Raw genomic sequence first — 25,692 nt, 5'->3', positions numbered from 1 at the left:
TGTATCATTTGATTTACACAACATGCCTACCACTTTGAAGATGCAAAATATTTTTTATCGTGAAACAAGAAATAAAACAAAAAAACTTAACTTGAGCGTGTATAACTATCCCCCGCCCACAAAATCAATACTTTGTAGAGCCACCTTTTGCAGCAATTACAGCTGCACGTCTTGCAGTATCTTGGTACATCTCGCCACTGGGATTTTTGCTCATTCTTCAAGGCAAAACTGCTCCAGCTCCTTCAAGTTGGATGGGTTCCGCTGTACAGCAATCTTTAAGTCATACCACAGATTCTCCAGTGGATTGAGGTCTGGGCTTTGACTAGGCCATTCCAAGACATTTAAATGTTTCCCATTAAACCACTCGAGTGTTGCTTTAGCAGTATTCTTAAGGTCATTGTCCTGCTGGAAGGTGAACCTCAGTCCAAGTCTCAAATCTCTGGAAGACAAACAGGTTTCCCTCAAGAATTTCCCTGTATTTAGCACCATGCATCATTCCTTTAATTCTGACCCGTTTCCCAGTCCCTACCGATTAAAAATATCCCCACAGCATGGTGGTGGCAGAATCATGCTGTGGGGATATTTTTCATCGGTAGGTGTTCTTGGGGTGAGGAGAGGTGTTGGGTTTGCACCAGACATAGCGTTTTCCTTGATTGCCAAAAAGCTCAATTTTAGTCTCATCTGACCAGAGTACTTTCTTCCATGTGTTTGGGGAGTCTCCCACATGCCTTTTGGAGAACACCAAATATGTTTGCTTATTTTTTTGGGGCCACTCTTCCTTAAAGCCCAGCTCTGTGGAGTGTACAGCTTGAAGTGGTCCTATGGACAGATACTCCAATTGCCGCTGTGGAGCTTTGCAGCTCCTTCAGGGTTATCTTTGGTCTCTTTGTTTCCTCTCTGATTAATGCCCTCCTTACCTGGTCCATGAGTTTTGGTGGGCAGCCCTCTCTTGGCAGGTTTGTTGTGGTGCCATATTCTTTCAATTTTTTAATAATGGATTTAATGGTGCTCCGTGGGATGTTCAGTTTCGTATATTTTTTTTATAACCCAACCCTGATCTGTACTTCTCCACAACCTTGTCCCTGACCTGTTTGGAGAGCGCCTTGGTTTTCAGAGTGCTGCTTGCTTGGTGGTGCCCCTTGCTTAGTGGTGTTGTAGACTCTGGGGCCTTTCAGACAGGTGTATATATACTGATATCATGTGACAGATCATGTGACACTTAAATAAAGTCCACCTGTGTGCAATCTAACTAATTATGTGACTTCTGAAGGTAATTGGTTGCACCAGATCTTATTTAGGGGCTTCACAGCAAAGGGGGTGTATACATATGCACGCACCACAGAATTGTTTGAAACAAGTAATTTTTTTCATTTCACTTCACCAATTTGGACTATTTTGTGTGTCCATTACATGAAATCTAAATAAATATCTATTTAAAATTACAGGTTGTAATGCAACAAAATAGGAAAAACACCAAGGGGGTGAACACTTTTGCAAGGCACTGTACAGTGTACTCCAAGAACTAAGGATCATGAACCCCACCACAATTGCAACACCGTCGTGCTTCAGTATTCTCTGTTTGTCTGCACACACTTGAAACATAGCCAAATACTTTACAATTCGCACACTGCAGTGGTTTGAGGACGAGAGATCTTACATGCATATGTAATTGCTCTTTATCAAAAAACAACAAGAACGGAATAGGAAACATTCAGCGGGAGAGACGTTAGCTGAGTATATAGCATCGCTAAGAGGGACTGGTGGCTACATGTGAGTTTGGGGCTGCACAATAGGAGCAGCTGAGAGACCAGATAGTTTATGGAGTTGCCAGTAATGAGCTGCGTGGTAAGATGTTAAGCATGGCATATCGGGAGAATTTAACATGGACAAAAGTATTGGACATTGTCAACAACTTTGAGTGCACAGCCCAAAGTATGCAGAAGTTCCAGCAGACACTGATTCAGTTGAAAACCGATCAGTTCAGTTGACCACAAAATGGGAGGGGCATCGACCTGGATCCGACACTGAGAAACAGTGGATGTCAGACCAGAGGGGAGACGTCAAAGCTAGCAGCTCAATGGGAAACCCTGTCCCAGCTAGCTAGCAGCTCAATGGCAGTAGTAAGTGACGCGTGGTGGGAGTGGCATGTAGTAAAAGCGTTCTGCAGATAGCCTAAGGGGAGACGAGGAGGGTCTAAGCTCTGCTCCCATGACTCCTACTGCCTGTCCAATGGCTCAGTGGAAGATGAAGTGGCATGATAACTAGCAGCTCACATCGTCATATTCTGTCTTCTTCCACTGAGCTTTCACTTGTTGCGCTTAGCTGGCTGGATATATTTTCTTCTAGGCAGCAGTAGGCGAATCATTTGAGTTGAGTGTATCCTAACAAGCCATTAAAATTCACAACCTCACATTTGATTTGTCACATGCTTCGTAAACAACAGGTGTAGACAAACAGTGAAATGCTTACGGGCCCTTTCCAACAATGCAGATAATGTATTTTTTAAAACCTTTGTTCTTAAATGACTTGCCTAGTTAAACAAATTCTTATTTACAATGACTACCTAGGAACAGTGGGTTAACTGCTTTGTTCAGGTGTAGAACGACAGATTTTTTTGTACCTTGTCAGTTCAGGGATTCGATCAAGCAAACTTTTGGTTCCTAGCCCAACACTCTAACCACTAGGCTACCTGCCACCCCACAACGCATAAATGCACAATGAGTAATGATAATGAGTCGATGTGCAGGGGTACGTGGTAATTGAGGTAGATATGTACACTGTACAGTACATACGGGTAGGGGTAAGTTGAATAGGCAACAGGGTAGATGATAAGCAGTAGCAGCTTATCATTCATGTCAGCAGCACCACCCCTTGACAAGCTCGCTTGTTGGTTTAGTGTAAAATTAATGAGTCTTGTTTCTATGGAGACTTGTATTTTTTTTTTCAACCGTTAAACCATTAACCAGGTTCATCTTACCAGAATTTTGTTTAGAATTGTAATGCAACTTGATAATTGATATTCTATTTCAAATGTCTTCACAGGAAACATCGTCAGACACTTCCTCTTTCAATGGAAGAGTGAGAGAGTCCTCCTCTGTGCTGGAGGGAGCCATTGGGAGGACAGTCTGTCAGACCTGGATGAGTAGGTTACCATGGAGTGGCTAGTGTCGGCTGTAGGGAAGGACCTAGGGTTGGACCGTTGGCAGCTGGGTCCAGGGCCCGGCCTCAAGAGCTGGTGGCCCTGGTCCCCACCCGCTGGGTGATGGGCCTAAGGGAGAGGTGGGGCATCTGTTGTGCCCGTTCAGAGAGCGCCAGAGAGCCTGAGATTTGCACCTACCTCTAGCGCTCCCTGGTGAAGCTGCCTCCTGGCTGGACCCGTGTGCGCATCCAGGGCTTGAGGAAAAGCAAGCTGAGCTACAGGCTGGCAAGGGACCCAGGCTGCCAATTAGTCTCCCAGGATTCTTTCATGAAGACCATGTAGGGGGTATCACAATGTTATTTCAGGTATCGTTCCAGTTAATTGCGTACATTTTTTGGAGGGGGTAATTGCGAAATAACAGCATTATACAGTATTTTAAGCACTTACATATAAGTAGTTAAAATGTGAAACTCCTAATAAATGAATTGTACAATTTTGTCCTGAAAATGTAATGCATTTAATAATGTGTGATAAAACATGGTTGAGAGTCGCTATGCTATTCATCTGTTTTGGTCCTTTCACAGAATCCTGTGGTGCGAGGCTCATCACAGCCACGTGCAGCCCTATGCAGTGGCTACAGAGCACATGCATGTAGCAGCCATAGATACTTTGTCATAGATACTTTGTGCCAAGTGCTGCAGAAGCTCTTCTGCTCTACATTTGTCTCATCCCTCTCCCCTGCCAGAGACAAGGAGAAAGACAACCCATTCTCCCCAACCAGCTCTTCCTCCTTCACTAAGCTCCCCTCAGACCAACTGTGTCCTAACGTTCTCTCTGCTAAGTGCCTACTGGAGTCAGCAGAGATGCTCTACGTGGTTCTCCCTTACACCCAGTACTCACTCCACGACGTCGCCAGCTACAGCCCAGCCAAGCTGACCAACAGCCATGCCAAAGTGCGGTTCATCCTCTACCAGTTATTGATCGCGTTGCGGGCCTGTCAGGCGTCGGGGCTATCCTGTGGAGCGCTCTCCCTGCAGAACATAGCGGTGGACGAGCAGCTCTGCAGCCACCTCAAGGTCACCCTGGCCCATTATGAAAAGCTGGGGGAGGACAGAGAGGCTGACTGCTATGTTACAGAGGGAAAAGTCCCAAGAAGCTTCAAGGTGAGGGACCAGGTGTGACCGTGATAAGAGGCTGTGCAGAGATTGTTTTGATGAGCTCAAGTCCTTGGTCCTGGACTGGGTCCATGGTAGAGTCAGCAACTTCCGCTACCTGATGGAGCTGAACAAGTTAGCTGGACGGCGGGAGGGAGACCCTAACTACCACCCTATCCTGCCTTGGATGGTGGACTTCACTGTGCCATATGGGAGGTTCCAGGACCTCAGGCGGTCCAAGTTCAGGCTGAACAAAGGAGACAAGCAGCTGGACTTTACCTATGAGATGACCAAAGAGGCCCTTGCAGCAGCAGTGGCTTACGGAGGTGGGCAGGCAGTATTATAGGAGGCCTGGGTCTGGGTGGGTCTGTAGGCGCCGGTGGTTCAGGGCAGTCTGAACACCTACAGGTGCCACATCACATCTCAGACGTGTTGTCAGACATCACCTACTATGTCTACAGGGCCCGTGACCAAGTATCTTCTGAAGCCCCTGGTCAGTGTGTACTAGATCTCACGGTGCCTCAAAGGTTGCTTCTACCTCTACAAAGACTGCTTGGTTCTGCAGCTGATTGTCAGACTGGGTCTGCAGGCCTTCCTGTCCAGCCTCCTGCCACATGTGCTCCAGATCATCTCTGGCTTTGAGAGCAGCAGCTCGGGCTTCGGGCCCCAAAGGGAGGCCAGCAAAGACCTGAGGGGAGGGGCATTTGACCTGGGAGAGGAGGAGGACTACCAGTAAGGCAGGCCATCCTCAGGCTCTGTGAGTGGGAAGGTGGTGGGGGCAGTGGAGGGGCTGGGGTTGTAGGGGTGGGGGGAGATCCAGGGCTGATGGACTACTCCTCAGGTGTCAGCCTCAACGACCAGGTGTTCCTCTCAGAGGGTGAAGACTTCCAGAATGGCTTCTACGTCAACAATGGAGCAGGGGAGTTACTGGGGGAAAACTGCAGTGTCAGAACTCACCAGTAGGAGGCAACGAGCAGGACCTGGAGTATTTGAGCTTGGGGAAACTGAGCGACAAGGACAGCACTAGCGAGGTCTCTATCGGAGACGCCGACTCCACTTGGGACTGAACCAGTCTGAAGTCAGCTGACAGCAGCCAGGTCTTGAAGCAGGCCAGCGAGGGAGAGGAGCTGGAGGAAGAGACTGAGACAGACTGAGGAAGGGAAGGAGAGAGGGACATGGGAGGGCAGTGGTCCCAGCCTAGAACTGACGTTATCTGGCTGCACAGAGGAGACAGTGGCCACCCTGGAGGGTGAGTTTATCAATGGCATGGATTTGGAGGACTCACTGAAAGACATGGTGGGAGAGGAGGAGGAGGAGGAAGAGCATGACCCGTGTGAGGACTCGGAGGAAAAAGAGCAGAAGATCCTTTTAGGTGAGATTCTACTAACATATCATAACCACACTGTGTGTATGTGTGAGTATGAGAGTGAGTGGGTAGATGTGAGTTTAGCAGAGTGTATAATAAGCCTATCTGAGTGAGAGGATATCAACACCTAACCACTCATCTCTCCTGCAGTCTCATTCTAGAATTCTGCTCTGAGCTCCAGAACCAGAACCACATGCTCTAGATCTGTTAGAATTATTCTCTGAATTCTAGAACTCATTCTGTTCAGAAAACAGGAAAAGATAATGATTGCATGTTTTATAATTAGGTTAGAAACTGAATATGTGCTTATCATATGATCTCTGGTCTTTGCTGAAGAAAGAACTACAGTGCCTTGCGAAAGTATTCGGCCCCCTTGAACTTTGCGACCTTTTGCCACATTTCAGGCTTCAAACATAAAGATATTAAACTGTATTTTTTTGTGAAGAATCAACAACAAGTGGGACACAATCATGAAGTGGAACGACATATTGGATATTTCAAACTTTTTTAACAAATCAAAAACTGAAAAATTGGGCGTGCAAAATTATTCAGCCCCCTTAAGTTAATACTTTGTAGCGCCACATTTTGCTGCGATTACAGCTGTAAGTCGCTTGGGGTATGTCTATATCAGTTTTGCACATCGAGAGACTGAAATTTTTTCCCATTCCTCCTTGCAAAACAGCTCGAGCTCAGTGAGGTTGGATGGAGAGCATTTGTGAACAGCAGTTTTCAGTTCTTTCCACAGATTCTCGATTGGATTCAGGTCTGGACTTTGACTTGGCCATTCTAACACCTGGATATGTTTATTTTTGAACCATTCCATTGTAGATTTTGCTTTATGTTTTGGATCATTGTCTTGTTGGAAGACAAATCTCCGTCCCAGTCTCAGGTCTTTTGCAGACTCCATCAGGTTTTCTTCCAGAATGGTCCTGTATTTGGCTCCATCAGACAGTGGGGATGGTGTGTTGCTTTTATGCCAAACATAACATTTTGCATTGTTGCCAAAAAGTTCAATTTTGGTTTCATCTGACCAGAGCACCTTCTTCCACGTTTGGTGTGTCTCCCAGGTGGCTTGTGGCAAACTTTAACCGGCACTTTTTATGGATATCTTTAAGAAATGGCTTTCTTCTTGCCACTCTTCCATAAAGGCCAGATTTGTGCAATATACGACTGATTGTTGTCCTATGGACAAAGTCTCCCACCTCAGCTGTAGATCTCTGCAGTTCATCCAGAGTGATCATGGGCCTCTTGGCTGCATCTCTGATCAGTCTTCTCCTTGTATGAGCTGAAAGTTTAGAGGGACGGCCAGGTCTTGGTAGATTTGCAGTGGTCTGATACTCCTTCCATTTCAATATTTTCGCTTGCACAGTGCTCCTTGGGATGTTTAAAGCTTGGGAAATCTTTTTGTATCCAAATCCGGCTTTAAACTTCTTCACAACAGTATCTCGGACCTGCCTGGTGTGTTCCTTGTTCTTCATGATGCTCTCTGCGCTTTTGACGGACCTCTGAGACTATCACAGTGCAGGTGCATTTATACGGAGACTTGATTACACACAGGTGGATTGTATTTATCATCATTAGTCATTTAGGTCAACATTGGATCATTCAGAGATCCTCACTGAACTTCTGGAGAGAGTTTGCTGCACTGAAAGTAAAGGGGCTGAATAATTTTGCACGCCCAATTTTTCAGTTTTTGATTTGTTAAAAAAGTTTGAAATATCCAATAAATGTTGTTCCACTTCATGATTGTGTCCCACTTGTTGTTGATTCTTCACAAAAAAAATATGGTTTAATATCTTTATGTTTGAAGCCTGAAATGTGGCAAAAGGTCGCAAAGTTCAAGGGGGCCGAATACTTTCGCAAGGCACTGTAAGTACAGTGTCTTCATTAGACACTATAGGGTTACAAGTTATGACAGTATACAGAGAAGCTGTCGGTTATGTCCGTAGGCTAAATCATACAGCGTTCATGGCATTCACTTCACAATGGGAAGAGCAGGAAGGTGGTGTAGTGACTGGAAGTTCATAGCCCGCAGGGAGACTCATGTACACCACGTCCCTCAGTGGAGAACCACGGCGTTGGAAATGGGTTTGCTGTTGCTGTGGAGTTTTTTCATCTTTATACAAGTTCACACCCAGCAAAGCAGAGCCCCTGCCCATGGTGTGAATCTGAAGTCCTTTACTCCTTTCACTGGTGCTGTGAAGATACCTGTTTCAGAGGGGAAAATTGGGAGGGATCAAATATATTTCAAATGTATTTATAAAGACCTTCTTACATCAGCTGATATCTCAAAGTTCTGTACAGAAACCCAGCCTAAAACCGCAAACAGCAAGCAATGCAGGTGTAGAAGCACGGTGGCTAGGAAAAACCAGAACCTAGGAAGAAACCTAGAGAGGAACCAGGCTATGAGGGGTGGCCAGTTCTATTCTGGCAGTTCCGGGTGGAGATTATAACAGAACATGGCCAAGATGTTCAAATGTTCATAGATGACCAGCAGGGTTAAATAATAATAATCACAGTGGTTGTAGAGGGTGCAACAGGTCAGCACCTCAGGAGTAAATGTCAGTTGGCTTTTCATAGCTGATCATTAGGAGTATCTCTACCACTCCTGCTGTCTCTAGAGAGTTGAAAACAGCAGGTCTGGGACAGGTAGCACGTCCGGTGAACAGGTCAGGGTTCAATACTCCAGATATAACAGCTTGACCCTAGCCCCTGACACACAAACTACTGCAGCATAAATACTGGAGGCTGAGACAGGGGTCGGGAGACACTGTGGCCCCATCCGACGATACCCCCGGACAGAGCCAAACAGGCAGGATATTACCCCACCCACTTTGCCAAAGCACAGGCCCCAAACCACTAAAGGGATATCTTCAACCACCAACTGACCATCCTGAGACAAGGCCGAGTATAGCACACAAAGATCTCCGCCATGGCACAACCCAAGGGGGGTGCCAACCCAGACAGGAAGATCACGTCAGTGACTCAACCCACTCAAGTGACGCACCCCTCCTAAGGACTGCATGGAAGAGCACCAGTAAGCCAGTGACTCAGACCCTGTAATAGGGTTAGAGGCAGAGAATCTCAGTGGAGATAGGGGAACCGGCCAGGCAGAGACGGCAAGGGCGATTCGTTGCTCCAGTGCCTTTCCGTTCACCTTCACACTCCTGGGCCAGACTACACTCAATCATAGGACCTACTGAAGAGATGAGTCTTCAATAAAGACTTAAAGGTCGAGACGAGTCTGCGTCTCTCACATGGATAGGCAGACCATTCCATAAAAATTGAGCTCTATAGGAGAAAGCCCTGCCTCCAGCTGTTTGCTTAGAAATTGTAGAGACAATGAGGAGGCCTGCGTCTTGGGACCGTAGCGTACGTGTAGGTATGTACGGCAGGACCAAATCGGAAAGGTAGGTAGGAGCAAGCCCATGTAATACTTTGTAGGTTAGCAGTAAATTCTCAGAACAAGAATAGACTGACGAGTTTCAGAAGAAAGTACTTTGTTCCTGGCCATTTTGAGCCTGTAATCGAATCCACAAATGCTCATGCTCCAGATACTCAACTAGTCTAAAGGCAGCCAGTTTTATTGCTTCTTTAATCAGAACAACAGTTTTCAGCTGTGATAACATAATTGCAAAAGGGTTTTCTAATGATAAATTAGCCTTTAAAAATGATAAACTTGGATTAGCTAACACAACGTGCCATTGGAACACAGGAGTGATGGTTGCTGGTAATGGGCCTCTGTACACCTATGTAGATATTCCATAAAAAATCTGCCGTTTCCAGCTACAATTGTCATTTACAACATGAACCATGTCTACACTGTATTTCTGATCAATTTAATGTTTTCATGGACAACAAATGTGCTTTCTTTCAAAAACAAGGACATTTATAAGTGACCCTAAACGGTAGTATGCATACGGTAGTACACATACTTTGAACAGTAGTATACATACATACATACAGTGCCTTGCGAAAGTATTCGGCCCCCTTGAACTTTGCGACCTTTTGCCACATTTCAGGCTTCAAACATAAGAAGAATCAACAACAAGTGGGACGAAATCATGAAGTAGAACGACATTTATTGGATATTTCAAACTTTTTTAACAAATCAAAAACTGAAAAATTGGGCGTGCAAAATTATTCAGCCCCTTTAAGTTAATACTTTGTAGCGCCACCTTTTGCTGCGATTACAGCTGTAAATCGCTTGGGGTATGTCTCTATCAGTTTTGCACATCGAGAGACTGAATTTTTTTCCCATTCCTCCTTGCAAAACAGCTCAAGCTCAGTGAGGTTGGATGGAGAGCATTTGTGAACAGCAGTTTTCAGTTCTTTCCACAGATTCTCGATTGGATTCAGGTCTGGACTTTGACTTGGCCATTCTAACACCTGGATATGTTTATTTTTGAACCATTCCATTGTAGATTTTGCTTTATGTTTTGGATCATTCTCTTGTTGGAAGACAAATCTCCGTCCCAGTCTCATGTCTTTTGCAGACTCCATCAGGTTTTCTTCCAGAATGGTCCTGTATTTGGCTCCATCCATCTTCCCATCAATTTTAACCCTCTTCCCTGTCCCTGCTGAAGAAAAGCAGGCCCAAACCATGATGCTGCCACCACCATGTTTGACAGTGGGGATGGTGTGTTCAGGGTGATGAGCTGTGTTGCTTTTACGCCAAACATAACGTTTTGCATTGTTGCCAAAAAGTTCAATTTTGGTTTCATCTGACCAGAGCACCTTCTTCCACATGTTTGGTGTGTCTCCCAGGTGGCTTGTGGCAAACTTTAAACTACACTTTTTATGGATATCTTTAAGAAATGGCTTTCTTCTTGCCATTCTTCCATAAAGGCCAGATTTGTGCAATATACGACTGATTGTTGTCCTATGGACAGAGTCTCCCACCTCAGCTGTAGATCTCTACAGTTCATCCAGAGTGATCATGGGCCTCTTGGCTGCATCTCTGATCAGTCTTCTCCTTGTATGAGCTGAAAGTTTAGAGGGACGGCCAGGTCTTGGTAGATTTGCAGTGGTCTGATACTCCTTCCATTTCAATATTATCGCTTGCACAGTGCTCCTTGGGATGTTTAAAGCTTGGAAAATCTTTTTGTATCCAAATCCGGCTTTAAACTTCTTCACAACAGTATCTCGGACCTGCCTGGTGTGTTCCTTGTTCTTCATGATGCTCTCTGCGCTTTTATCGGACCTCTGAGACTATCACAGTGCAGGTGCATTTATACGGAGACTTGATTACACACAGGTGGATTGTATTTATCATCATTAGTCATTTAGGTCAACATTGGATCATTCAGAGATCCTCACTGAACTTCTGGAGAGAGTTTGCTGCACTGAAAGTAAAGGGGCTGAATAATTTTGCACGCCCACTTTTTCAGTTTTTGATTTGTTTAAAAAGTTTGAAATATCCAATAAATGTCGTTCCACTTCATGATTGTGTCCCACTTGTTGTTTATTCTTCACAAAAAAATACAGTTTTATATCGTTATGTTTGAAGCCTGAAATGTGGCAAAAGGTCGCAAAGTTCAAGGGGGCCGAATACTTTCGCAAGGCACTGTACATACATACGTACATACATACATACATACACACATAACATACCTAACAATAATGAGGCTCTATACACGGGGTACCGGTACCGAGTCAATGTGCGGGGTCCAGGCTTGTCAAGGTAATTTGTACATGTAGGTAGGAGTAAAGTGCTCTGTCTTATGCCAAACAATGTTTGGAGTGAATTTTAGCACAAACATATTTTTTTACCCAGGCTAGGACAAATTAATGCTGAACTGAACTTTACCCCCACATGAACGGGCATGGCAGCAGATTTCATGTTTTAGATGCTCACTGTGTTTGATATCTCACCCCCCACTGGGATTGGGCTTTGGCAGAGGTGGTGGATTTTGTTAGGAGAGATTGCAAAGCATTTTCGTCCAGAACCCAAATTGATTAGTGAGAGATTTGGTTTTGGGTGCCGAGAATATCAGTTGTTATTGTTGTGTTGACTGTATAACACTGATAACTGATTTCTCCCTGCAGACACGGTCTGCAAGACTGTTAGATGGCTGTCTGCAAAGCTTGGACCCACAGTGACGTCTCGATATGTGGCCAGGAATCTGCTCCGGCTGCTCACCATCTGCTACATTGGTGAGTAATTGATGGATAGTTGGCACCGAAAGGACAGGATTTTCAAATACTGAGAGAGTTTGCTGTAACAGTTGTTACATACTACATTACAGAAAACACCAAGTAACCACACTATCTATTGTCCTGGTTGAAATATGAAACGATCAAGCAGTTTACACTTAAAAATACATTTTACTGCTTTATGATAGTGATCCTATTAAATGAGGATATCCCTATTAAATCAGGGATTATATACAGTTGAAGTCTGAAGTTTACATACACTTAGGTTGGAGTCATTAAAACTTGTTTTTCAACCACTCCACACATTTCTTTTTAACAAACTATAGTTTTGGCAAGTCGGTTAGGACATCTACTTTGTGCATGACACAAGTCATTTTTCCAACAATTATTACAGTGAATTATAAGTGAAATAATATGTTTGTTTCACAATTCCAGTGAGTCAGAAGTTTACATACACTAAGTAGACTGTGCCTTTAAACAGCTTGGAAAATTCCAGAAAATGATGTCCTGGCTTTAGAAGCTTCTGATAGGCTAATTGACATAATTTGAGTTATTGGAGGTGTACCTGTGGAAGTATTTCAGGTCTACCTTCAAACTCAGTGCCTCTTTGCTTGACATCATGGGAAAATCGTTTAACTAGGCAAGTCAGTTAAGAACAAATTCTTATTTACAATGACGGCCTACCCCGGCAAAACCCAGACGATGCTGGGCCAACTGCGCCGCCCTATGGGACTCCCAATCATGGCCGATGTGATACAGCCTGGAATCGAACCTGGGACTGTAGTGACGCCTCTTGCACTGAGATGCAGTGCCTTATACCGCTGCGCCACTCAGGAAACCCAAATCATGTCCAGTAGATTGAATTTACCGCAGGTGGACTCCAAATTGTAGAAACATCACAAGGATGTTAACTTCCGGCGCCGACAGAGATGGTCAGAGATGGTTTTACGTGTTATTTCTTACATTGGTACCTCAGGTAATCTTAGGTTTCATTAAATACAGTCGGGAAGAACTACTGAATATAAGAGCAACGTCAACTCACCATCAGTACGACCAGGAATATGACTTTCACGAAGCGGATCCTGTGTTCTGCCTTCCACCCAGGACAACAGAATGGATCCCAGCCTGCGACCCAAAACAACGACGTCGTAAAAGAGGGAAACGAAGCGGTCTTCTGGTCAGGCTCCTGAGACGGGCACATCGCGCACCACTCCCTAGCATACTACTCGCCAATGTCTAGTCTCTTGACAAGGATTTTTCACGGAAACATGACTCACTCGAGAGACGCTAACGGAATCGGTGCAGCCAGCTGGTTTCTTCACAAATCGGGCCGACAGAAACAAACATCTTTCTGGTAAGAAGAGGGGCGGGGGCGTATGCTTTATGGTTAACGAGACGTGGTGTGATCATAACAACATACAGGAACTCAAGTCCTTTTGTTCACCTGACTTAGAATTCCTCACAATCAAATGTCGACCGCATTATCTACCAAGGGAATTCTCTTCTATTATAATCAAAGCCATATATATTCCCCCCCCCCCCCCCCCCCCCCCCCAAGCAGACACATCGATGGCCCTGAACTAACTTTATTTGACTCTTTGCAAACTAGAAACCACGTATCCTGAGGCTGCATTCATTGTAGCTGGGGATTTTAACAAGGCTAATGTGAAAACAAGACTCCCTGAATTGTATCAGCATATTGATTGTGCAACCAGGGCTGGTAAAACCTTGGATCATTGCTATTCTAACTTCCGCGATGCATATAAGGCCCTCCCCCACCCTCCTTTCGGAAAAGCTGACCACGACTCCATTTTGTTGCTCCCTGCCTACAGACAAGAAACTAAAACAAGAAGCTCCCTCGCTCAGGTGTGTTCAACGCTGATCTGACCAATCTGATTCCATGCTTCAAGACTGCTTCGGTCACGTTGACTGGGATATGTTCCGCATTGCTTCCAACAACAACATTGACAAATACGCTGATTCGGTGAGCGAGTTCATTAGAAAGTGCATTGACGATGTCGTTCCCATAGCAACTATTAAAACATTCCTAACCAGAAACCGTGGATTGATGGCTGCATTCGTGTGAAACTGAAAGCGTAAACCTCTGCTTTTAACCAGGGAAAGGTGACCGGAAACATGACCGAATACAAACAGTGTAGTTATTCCCTCCGCAAGGCAATCAAACAAGTCACAATTCAACGGCTCAGACACAAGAGGTATGTGGCAGGGTCTACAGTCAATCACGGATTACAAAAAGAAAACCAGCCCGTCTCGGACCAGGATGTCTTGCTCCCTCCCAGGCAGACTAAATAACTTTTTTGCCCGCTTTGAGGGCAATACAGTGCCACTGACACGGCCCGCAACCAAAACCTGCAGACTGTCCTTCACTGCAGCTGACGTGAGTAAAACATTTAAACGTGTTAACCCTCGCAAGGCTGCAGGCCCAGACGGCATCCCCAGCCACGCCCTCAGAGCATACGCAGACCAGCTGGCTGGTGTGTTTACGGACATATTCAATCAATCCTTAGCCCAGTCTGCTGTTCCCACATGGTTCAAGAGGGCCACCATTGTCCCTGTTCCCAAGAAAGCTAAGGTAACTGAGCTAAACGACTACCGCCCGTAGCACTCACTTCCGTCATCATGAAGTGCTTTGAGAGACTAGTCAAGGACCATATCACCTCCACCCTACCTGACACCCTAGACCCACTCCAATTTGCTTACCGCCCAAATAGGTCCACAGACGATGCAATCTCAACCACACTGCCCTAACCCATCTGGACAAGAGGAATACCTATGTGAGAATGCTGTTCATCGACTACAGCTCAGCATTTAACGCCATAGTACCCTTCAAACTCGTCATAAAGCTCGAGACCCTGGGTCTCGACCCCGCCCTGTGCAACTGGGAACTGGACTTCCTGACGGGCCGCCCCCAGGTGGTGAGGGTAGGTAACAACATCTCCACCCCGCTGATCCTCAACACTGGGGCCCCACAATGGTGCGTCCTGAGCCCTCTCCTGTACTCCCTGTTCACCCACAACTGCGTGGCCATGCACGCCTCCAACTCAATCATCAAGTTTGCGGACGACACTACAGTGGTAGGCTTGATTACCAACAACGACGAGATGGCCTACAGGGAGGAGGTGAGGGCCCTCGGAGTGTGGTGTCAGGAAAATAACCTCACACTCAACGTCAACAAAACAAAGGAGATGATTGTGGACTTCAGGAAACAGCAGAGGGAGCACCCCCCTATCCACATCGATGGGACAATAGTGGAGAGGGTAGTAAGTTTTAAGTTCCTCGGCGTACACATCACGGACAAACTGAATTGGTCCACCCACACAGACAGTGTCGTGAACCTCAGGAGGCTGAAGAAATTTGGCTTGTCACCAAAAGCACTCACAAACTTCTACAGATGCACAATCAAGAGCATCCTGTCGGGCTCTATCACCGCCATCAACCGCAAGGCTCTCCAGAGGGTAGTGAGGTCTGCACAACGCATCACCGGGGGCAAACTACCTGCCCTCCAGGACACCTACACCACCCGATGTCACAGGAAGGCCATAAAGATCATCAAGGACAACAACCACCCGAGCCACTGCCTGTTCACCCCGCTATCATCCAGAAGGCGAGGTCAGTACAGGTGCATTAAAGCAGGGACAGAGAGACTGAAAAACAGCTTCTATCTCAAGGCCATCAGACTGTTAAACAGCCACCACTAACATTGAGTGGCTGCTGCCAACACACTGACTGAACTCCAGTGACCTTAATAATGGGGATTGATGGAAATTGATGTAAAATATATCACTAGCCACTTTAAACAATGCTACTTAATATAATGTTTACATACCCTACATTACTCATCTCATATGTATATGTATATACTGTACTCTATATCATCTACTGCATCTTTATGTAATACATGTATCACTAGCCACTTTAAACTATGCCACTTTGTTTACATACTCTACATTACTCATCTCATATGTACAGTGGGGCAAAAAAGTATTTAGTCAGCCACCAATTGTGCAAGTTCTCCCACTTAAAAAAGATGAGAGGCCTGTAATTTTCATCATAGGTACACTTCAACTATGACAGACAAAATGAGATTTTTTTTTCTCCAGAAAATCACATTGTAGGATTTTTAATGAATTTATTTGCAAATTATGGTGGAAAACAAGCAAGATTTCTGGCTCTCACAGACCTGTAACTTATTCTTTAAGAGGCTCCTCTGTCCTCTACTCGTTACCTGTATTAATGGCACCTGTTTTTTTTTTGTTTTTTTTACTATTTTCGACATTGTAGAATAATAGGGAAGACATCAACTATGAAATAACACATATGGAATCATGTAGTAACCAGAAAAGTGTTAAACAAATCTAAATATATTTTATATTTGAGCTTTTTCAAAGTAGTTACCCTTTGCCTTGACAGCTTTGCACACTCTTGGCATTCGCTCAACCAGCTCCATGAAGTAGTCACCTGGAATGCATTTCAATTAACAGGTGTGCCTTGTTAAAAGTTGATTTGTGGAATATCTTTCCTCAATGCATTTGAGCCAATCAGTTGTGTTGTGACAAGGTAGGTGTGGTATACCGAAGATAACACTGTTTGGTAAAATACCAAGTCCATATTATGGCAAGAACAGCTCAAATAAGCAAAGAGAAATTACAGTCCATCATTACTTTAAGACATGAAGGTCAGTCAATCTGGAAAATGTAAAGAACTTTGAAAGTTTATTCAAATGCAGTCGCAAAAACCATCAAGCACCATGATGAAACTGGCTCTCATGAAACTGACTCTCAGACCCAGAGTTAACTGCACATCAGAATGCAGCCCAAATAAATGCTTCACAGAGTTCAAGAAACAGATACATTTCAACATGAACTGTTCAGAGGATACTGAGTGAATCAGGCCTTCATGGTTGAATTACTGCAAAGAAACCACTACTTTCTTGGGTCAAGAAACACGAGCAATGGACATTAGACCGGTGGAAATCTGTCCTTTTGGTCTGATGAGTCCGCTGTGTCTTTGTGAGACGCCGAGTAGGTGAACGGATGATCTCCGCATGTGTGGTTTCTATCGTAAAGCATGGAGGAGGAGGTGTGATGGCGTGGGGGTGCTTTGCTGGTGACACTCAGTGATTTTATTTAGAATTCAAGGCACACTTAACCAGCATGGCTACCACAGCATTCTGCAGCGATACGCCATCCCATCTGGCTTGCGCTTATTGGGACTATCATTTGTTTTTCAACAGGACAATGACCCAACACCTCCAGGCTGTGTAAAGGCTATTTGACCAAGAAGGAGAGTGATGGAGTGCTGCATCAGATGACCTGGCCTCCACAATCACCTGACCTCAACAGAATTGAGGTGGTTTGGGATGAGTTGTACCGCACAGTGACGGAGACGCAGCCAACAAGTGCTCAGCATATGTGGGAACTCCTTCAAGACTTTTGGAAAAACATTCCTCGTAAAGCTGTTTGAGAGAATGCCAAGAGTGTGCAAAGCTGTCATCAAGGCAAAAGGTGACTACTTTGAAGAATCAAATGTGAAGTATATATTTTTAATTTTGTTATTTTTTACTACATGGTTCCATATGTGTTACTTCATAGTTTTGATGTCTTCACTATTATTCTACAATGTAAAAATAAAGAAAAACCTTTGAATGAGTAGGTGTGTCCAAACTTTTGAATGGCACTGTACATACTAACAACTCAACAAGATCTCAAAGTTTACCTTTGAAATTCGACTTATTATGGATGAACGTCTATTTTTTTTAAAAATCCACGTGGTTACAGGGTTAAAACAGAAATGCGTGAGGCCGTAAAAGCACTGGGACATTTTCAGCTTCCAGGAATAGTGTATAGATCCTTGTGACATGGGGCTGTGCCTTATCATTCTGAAACATGAGGTAATGGCGGGGGAAGAATGGCACGACAATGGGCCTCAGGATCTCATCACTGTATCGCTGTGCATTCAAATTGCCATCGATAAAATCCAATTGTGTTCAGTGTCCGTAGCTTATGCCTACCAATACCGTAATCCCACCACCACCGTGGGCACTCTGTTCAGCACGTTGACATTGTAAACCGCTCGCCCACATGACACCATACATGCTGTCTACCATCTGCCTGGTACAGTTGAAACCGGGATTCATCTGTGAAGAGCACACTTCTCAAGCTTGCCAGTGGCCATTGAAGTCGGTTACGATGCCGAACTGTGGTCAGGTCATGACCCTGGTGAGGACGACAAGCATGCAGATGAGCTTCCCTGAGACAGTTTGTGCAGAATTTCTTCGGTTTTGCAATCCCACAGTTTCATCATCTGTCCAGGTGGCTGGTCTCAGACGATCCCGCAGGTGAAGAAGCTGGATGTGGAGGTCCTGGGCTGGTGTGGTTACACATGGTCTATGGTTGTGAGGCCTGTTGGACTTACTGCTAAATTCTCTAAAATGAAGTTGGAGGCGGCTTATGTTAGAGAAATGGACATTCAGGTCTCTGGTAACAGCTCTGGTGGACATTCCTATAGGCAGCATGCCAATTGCACGCTCTCTCAACTTGAGACATCTGTGGCATTGTGTTGTGTGACAAAACATTTTACATTTTAGTGGCCTTTTATTGTCCCCATCACAGGGTGCACCTGTGTAATGATCATACTGTTTAATTAGCTTCTTGATATGCCACACCTGTCAGGTGGATGGATTATCTTAGCAAAGGAGGGACCAACACTTTACATGTTTGTATTTTTGTTCAGTGTATCATCAGACCTTGGAGACTGAAACATGCAAGGAAACATTATTTCCCACATAAATTCATAGTGTTACATTGAAATAAAATAGACATTGGGTATAATGTTAAACAGTGTTCTATTGAATCTGCCACTCCGTGTTCTGTCCTCAGGTTCCCCAGTGGAGTGCAGACACGTTCGGCTGTGTGCCTGATGACTCATCTGTCTGCGCATCGGCAGGGAGATGGTGCAGCAACACATGGTAGAAACCCTGAAACGCTTCTTCACTGTCTTCTCCCTGCTGCAGTGCCTACAGGGACAGGGAAACACTGGCCTTACTGGAAGGTAGGCATTCTGACACAGTATATATTAAACACAAAAACATTTTAAGTGAAGTTAGGCTGGTTAAAAGCCAGGAAATTAAAATATGTCAGTTTTGATGTGAGCTCAGTCTCCTAACGTATGTTAAGTTCTGAGACTTTAAAAAAATTATTTAATTCCATTGAGATGTCCTCTGTGTGGCGCAGATGGAGAGTTCCCCCTGCAGGGAAGTGGGAGAATGCACCTTGCTGGATGTGTGTACGGCAGAGGGGTCAGAGGTGACGTGTGAGCTGGGGGTTCTGGAGGAGCTGCAGGCCATGTTGAACCCTAAGATGGCATACACCTCCCACATCCCCTTCTACTGCCTTCATAGGTGAGACACACGTGCGCACAAACTATTTTTTAAATGCATACAAACTTAAAATCTGAATTCTATATGTTTCTTACATCGTTGAAGTGGTAAGTTTACGTATACTTAGGTTGCAGTCATTAACTTGTTTTTCAACCACTCCACAAGTTTCATGTTAACAAACTGTAGTTTTGGCAAGTCTGTTAGGTCATCTACTTTGTGCATAACACAAGTAACGTTTCCAACAATTGTGTAAAGACAGATTATTTCACTTATAATTCACGGTATCACAATTCCAGTGGGACAGGCGTTTATATACACTAAGTTGACTGTGCCTTTCTAAGCAGCTTGGAAAATTCCAGAAAATGTCATGGCTTTAGAAGCTTCTGATAGGCTAATTGACATAATTTCAGTCAATTGGAGGTGTACGTGTGGAAGAATTTCAAGGCCTACCTTCAAACTCTTTCTCTGCCTCTTTGCTTGACATCATGGGAAAATCAAAAGAAATCAGCAGAGACCCCAGAAAAAAACGGTAGACCTCTGGTTCATCCTTGGGAGCAATTTCCAAACGCTTGAAGTTACCACGTTCATCTGTACAAACAATAGTACGCAAGTTTAAACACCATGGGACCACGCAGCCATCATGCCCCTCAGGAAGGAGACATGTTCTGTCTCCTAGAGATTAATGTACTTTGGTGTGAAAATCAATCCCAGAACAACAGCAAAGGACCTTGTGAAGATGTTGGAGGAAACAGGTACAAAAGTATCTATATCCACAGTAAAATTAGTCCTATATCGACATAACCTGAAAGGCCGCTCAGCAAGGAAGAAGCCACTGCTCCAAAACTGCCATAGAAAAGCCAGACTACGGTTTGCAACTTCACATGGGGACAAAGATTGTACTTTTTGGAGAAATGTCCTCTGGTCTGATGAAACAAAAATAGAACTGTTTGGCCATCATGACCATCGTTATGTTTGGAGGAGAATGGGGAGGCTTGCAAGCCGAAGAACACCATTCCAACCGTGAAGCACGGGGGTGGCAGCATCATGTTATGTGGGTGCTTTGCTGCAGGAGGGACTGGTGCATTTCACAAAATAGATGGCATCATGAGGCAGGAAAATTATGTGGATATATTGAAGCAACATCTCAAGACATCAGTCAGGAAGTTAAAGCTTGGTCGCAAATGGGTCTTCCAAATGGACAACAACCCCAAGCAAACTTCCAAAGTTATGGCAAAATGTCTTAAGGACAACAAAGTCAAGGTATTGAAGTGGGCATCACAAAGCCCTGACCTCAATCCTGTAGAAAATGTGTGGGCAGAACTGAAAAAGTGAAACAATTTAAAGGCAATGCTACCAAATACTAATTGAGTGTATGTAAACTTCTGACCCACTGGGAATGTGATGAAATAAATAAAAGCTGAAATAAATGATTTTCTCTCTACTATTATTCTGACATTTCACATTCTTAAAATAAAGTGGTGATCCTAACTCACCTAAAACAGGGAATTTTTACTTGGATTAAATGTCAGGAATTGTGAAAAACTGAGTTTAAATGTATTTGGCTAAGGCGTATGTAAACTTCCGACTTCAACTGCATGTTCTTGATGGTTGTCAAAGCATTGTGTCCTTTGGCCCTCCCAGGAGATGTAGCGATTCATAAGCTGGTTTCCAACCACGAGCTGGTCTGGAGGTTGGCCCAGTCCTACCACTCCAGGGTGAGTCCTGGCAGTCCTGATGCCACCCCCCCAGCAGGGTCCAAGGACAGGGTAGAGATGCCCCCCACCACCTGCTCCATTGGCCCCTCCCTGGTCTGGGATGCCATGTGGGCCGCCCCTTCCCTGCCCCCTACTCCTCCACGCCCCTGGGCTCAGACATTCTCCCAGAGTCAGGCACCTTTGGCAGCCATCTGGTGGGCAACCACATCCAGGAGGCCCTGGGGGGTGGGAGCCCCATCCTGGGCTCATTAGACAACTGGAGCCACCCCCGGCCTAGTCATACTCAGCCTGTCATCTCGTCTGCCTCCACCTTCACCACTCCATCCCTAGGCCCCTCCTCCTCCTCCTCCTGGGTGGTGGATCCTACCCCAGAGGACAGCGCTCTGAAACAGGAGCTCCCTCGCGGTGGCTTCTCCCTGCAGGGCAACTGGCTGGCCTGCTGGCAGTATGAGATCGGTCTCAACCAGCAGGATCCCCACTTTGACTTCCACCAGATCCGCCTGCAGAGCTTCCTGGACCATTTGGGCATGTGATTGGCTCCACTTGCTGGGGAGGAATACTTCCTGTCTGGTAGCACGGACAAAACAGTGAAGCTGTGGCCCCTCTATAACCACGGCGACGGGACGCTGGAGGTGGAGCCAAGGCTGACCTACACGGATCATAAGAAGTCTCTGTTCTGTGTTAGCCATCTGGAGGCGCTCAAGGAGGTGGTCAGCTGTGACGCCACCGTGCACCTCTGGGACCAGTTCACAGGTCAGTGGGGAGGAGACCTGTTGAGTTGACTCTGCTTCTGTTTTGTTGGAGTACACAGAATGATTTTCATTTAACTGAGTGATTTTATTTTAATTCCACTACATATTTAATTATAATAAGAAATTAGGTAAATAAAATGTGAAAGCTTCCAAACATACATGAAGTATGAAATAAAGCTCTGCTCTTCTCGTGTGTGTTCAGGTGAACAGATCTGCTACTATGAGGCCCTGGATGTGAAGATCGCCATCACAGCAGTGACCACCATGCCTGCTCCTCACTGTAGTGTAGTGTTTGCCAGTGCAGACTCTCCTCCACTTCATCGACCCAGGCCTGCAGGTACCTACCAAACCCAGAGAAAAACTACCCTGCTCACTTCCCTGTTTAGTCTCCATCCTTTTTATGCTAATCTAGTGGTCTGGTCAAAAGTAGTGCACTATGTAAGGGATAGGGTGCCATTTGGGGCGGTACCATGCTTTTCTGACTTATTATGCCATGTTATTTATCAGTGTTATGGAATAGAATAGCTTTTTCCTATTGCTTCTAATCTTCCTATTCTTTGCCTGCCTGACATGCCAGAGTGAGTCAATGCTCTTCCCTTAAATATAGAACATAAATATAATTTATATACAGTACCAGTCAAATGTTTGGACACACCTGCTCATTAATTGCTGATTGAATTTACAGTGCCTTGCGAAAGTATTCGGCCCCCTTGAACTTTGCGACCTTTTGCCATATTTCAGGCTTCAAACATAAAGATATAAAACTGTATTTTTTTGTGAAGAATCAACAACAAGTGGGACACAATCATGAAGTGGAACGACATTTATTGGATATTTCAAACTTTTTTAACAAATCAAAAACTGAAAAATTGAGCATGCAAAATTATTTAGCCCCCTTAAGTTAATACTTTGTAGCGCCACCTTTTGCTGCGATTACAGCTGTAAGTCGCTTGGGGTATGTCTATATCAGTTTTGCACATCGAGAGACTGACATTTTTTCCCATTCCTCCTTGCAAAACAGCTCGAGCTCAGTGAGGTTGGATGGAGAGCATTTGTGAACAGCAGTTTTCAGTTCTTTCCACAGATTCTCGATTGGATTCAGGTCTGGACTTTGACTTGGCCATTCTAACACCTGGATATGTTTATTTTTGAACCATTCCATTGTAGATTTTGCTTTATGTTTTGGATCATTGTCTTGTTGGAAGACAAATCTCCGTCCCAGTCTCAGGTCTTTTGCAGACTCCATCAGGTTTTCTTCCAGAATGGTCCTGTATTTGGCTCCATCCATCTTCCCATCAATTTTAACCATCTTCCCTGTCCCTGCTGAAGAAAAGCAGGCCCAAACCATGATGCTGCCACCACCATGTTTGACAGTGGGGATGGTGTGTTCAGAGTGATGAGCTGTGTTGCTTTTACACCAAACATAACGTTTTGCATTGTTGCCAAAAAGTTCAATTTTGGTTTCATCTGACCAGAGCACCTTCTTCCACATGTTTGGTGTGTCTCCCAGGTGGCTTGTGGCAAACTTTAACATATAATTTTTATGGATATCTTTAAGAAATGGCTTTCTTCTTGCCACTCTTCCATAAAGGCCAGATTTGTGCAATATACGACTGATTGTTGTCCTATGGACAGAGTCTCCCACCTCAGCTGTAGATCTCTGCAGTTCATCCAGAGTGATCATGGGCCTCTTGGCTGCATCTCTGATCAGTCTTCTCCTTGTATGAGCTGAAAGTTTAGAGGGACGGCCAGGTCTTGGTAGATTTGCAGTGGTCTGATACTCCTTCCATTTCAATATTATCGCTTGCACAGTGCTCCTTGGGATGTTTAAAGCTTGGGAAATCTTTTTGTATCCAAATCCGGCTTTAAACTTCTTCACAACAGTATCTCGGACCTGCCTGGTGTGTTCCTTGTTCTTCATGATGCTCTCTGCGCTTTTGACGGACCTCTGAGACTATCACAGTGCAGGTGCATTTATACGGAGACTTGATTACACACAGGTGGATTGTATTTATCATCATTAGTCATTTAGGTCAACATTGGATCATTCAGAGATCCTCACTGAACTTCTGGAGAGAGTTTGCTGCACTGAAAGTAAAGGGGCTGAATCATTTTGCACGCCCAATTTTTCAGTTTTTGATTTGTTAAAAAAGTTTGAAATATCCAATAAATGTCGTTCCACTTCATGATTGTGTCCCACTTGTTGTTGATTCTTCACAAAAAAATACAGTTTTATATCTTTATGTTTGAAGCCTGAAATGTGGCAAAAGGTCACAAAGTTCAAGGGGGCCGAATACTTTCGCAAGGCACTGTATAATTGCTGCAGTTAGTTGCTGATTTCTGAGGCTGGTAACTCATGAACGTATCCTCTGCAGAGCCCTGGAGGGCGCACTGTGGCAGCAGGCTTCTCCTCTGGCTTCATCGTGCTGCTAGACGCACGCACAGGCCTGGTGCTGAGACATCCTGCAGATTAAGAGGTGTGTGTGGGGGGAGGTAGGTGTGTGTTCAGTGTCTGCACGTGCATGTTTTTTGGTAATTTCACACTGACTATTGCTAGAGCAGTGGTTTCAAATCAATACGGATTCATGTTCCCGTTGGATAGTGATTATTTTTTACTGTGGTTAGCTATTGGATTTCACCAGCGGCATAAACAATGGATATTGAGGGATATAAAGTGAACCTTGTATCCTAGCACTGACTGCTCCCACTCTCTCACACAGTCAGTTATTTGGCCTGCGGAGCTTTGTTACATAATGGCCCTTTTCCCATCAACATGTTTCTGCTGCTAGACATGCTGTCTGCATCCCAAATGCCACTATATTCTCTCCCTTTGGGCCCTGGTCAGAAGTAGTGCACTATACAGGGAATAGGATGTCATTTCAGGTGCAGCCACTATCTCTGGCCAGTCAGTCCTTCACATGTTCCTCTCAGGGGAGTATGTAGGGCTCTAAAATGTTCAGCAGTCAGTCAGCTGATAAACACGAGGCAGAGTTGCAGCTTACTGTTTTATTCTGCTGTTCCATATTGGTGGTGGTGGTGGTGAAATTTTAACGTGAGTCAAGTGACAGTTGTACCCAGAGGGTTTGTTCAGAAGCAGTCAACAAAGCACTAGAGCTGAGCAAACTTGACTTAACCCTGATTGGTGGGGTCAAGGATTGTGTCTCTGGCTTTAGAGGCTCAAGTTCAGGTAAATATGGACAGGAGTTACTCATTATAAAGGCTATACTGAGTCTCACTGGTCCATCCAGAGATGACCCAGACTCCTCATTGCTGTAATATTTATGGATTACTCTGCCTATCGCCAACTTTTTTTAACCTGTCTCTCCTTTCTGGGGAGGTTCCCATTGCTTGGAAGGCAGCCACGGTTCATCCTTTATTTAAAGGGGGAGTAAAGCTGATTCTTACAGTTAAAGGCCTATTTCTATTTTGCCCTGTTTATCAAAAGTGCTGGAAAAACTTGTCAATAATCAACTGACTGGCTTTCTTGATGTCTAGTATTCTCTCAGGTATGCAATCTGGTTTCCACTCAGGTTATGGATGTGTCACTGCAACTTTAAAGGTCCTCAATGATGTCACTATTGTCCTTGATTCTAAGCAATGTTGTGCTGCTATTTTTATTGACTAGGACAACGCTTTTGATACGGTAGACCATTCCATTCTTGTGGACCGGCTAAGGAATATTGGTCTCTCCTGAGGGGGTCTTTGGCCAGGTTTGCTAACTACCTCTCTCAAAGAAGGCAGTGTATAAAGTCAGAAAATCCGGTCTCAGCCGCTGCCTGTCACCAGAGGTGTACCCCAATTTTTGATCCTTGGCCTACGCTTTTCTCAATTTACATCAAGAATGTAGCTCAGGCAGTAGGAAGCTCTCTCATCCATTTATATGCAGATGATACAGTTTTGTACTCAGCTGGTCCCTCCCTGGATTTTGTGTTAAATGCTCTACAACAAAGCTTTCTTAGTGTCCAACAAGCTTTCTCTGCCCTTAAACTTGTTCTCCAAAACAAAGGTCAT

At 44.8% G+C, this 25,692-nt stretch overlaps 1 pseudogene; it reads left to right on the top strand.

Moving 5' to 3' along the window:
- The first annotated feature begins 3,058 nt into the window (after positions 1–3,058).
- The window catches only part of LOC110507129, a 28,614-nt pseudogene continuing 5,980 nt past the window's right edge, over positions 3,059–25,692 (top strand).

Source organism: Oncorhynchus mykiss, chromosome 27 (assembly GCF_013265735.2).
Source record: "Oncorhynchus mykiss isolate Arlee chromosome 27, USDA_OmykA_1.1, whole genome shotgun sequence".
Lineage (NCBI taxonomy): Eukaryota > Metazoa > Chordata > Actinopteri > Salmoniformes > Salmonidae > Oncorhynchus > Oncorhynchus mykiss.
The sequence above is the reverse complement of the archived record's forward strand: the minus strand, read 5'-3'. Positions and strand labels throughout refer to the sequence as shown.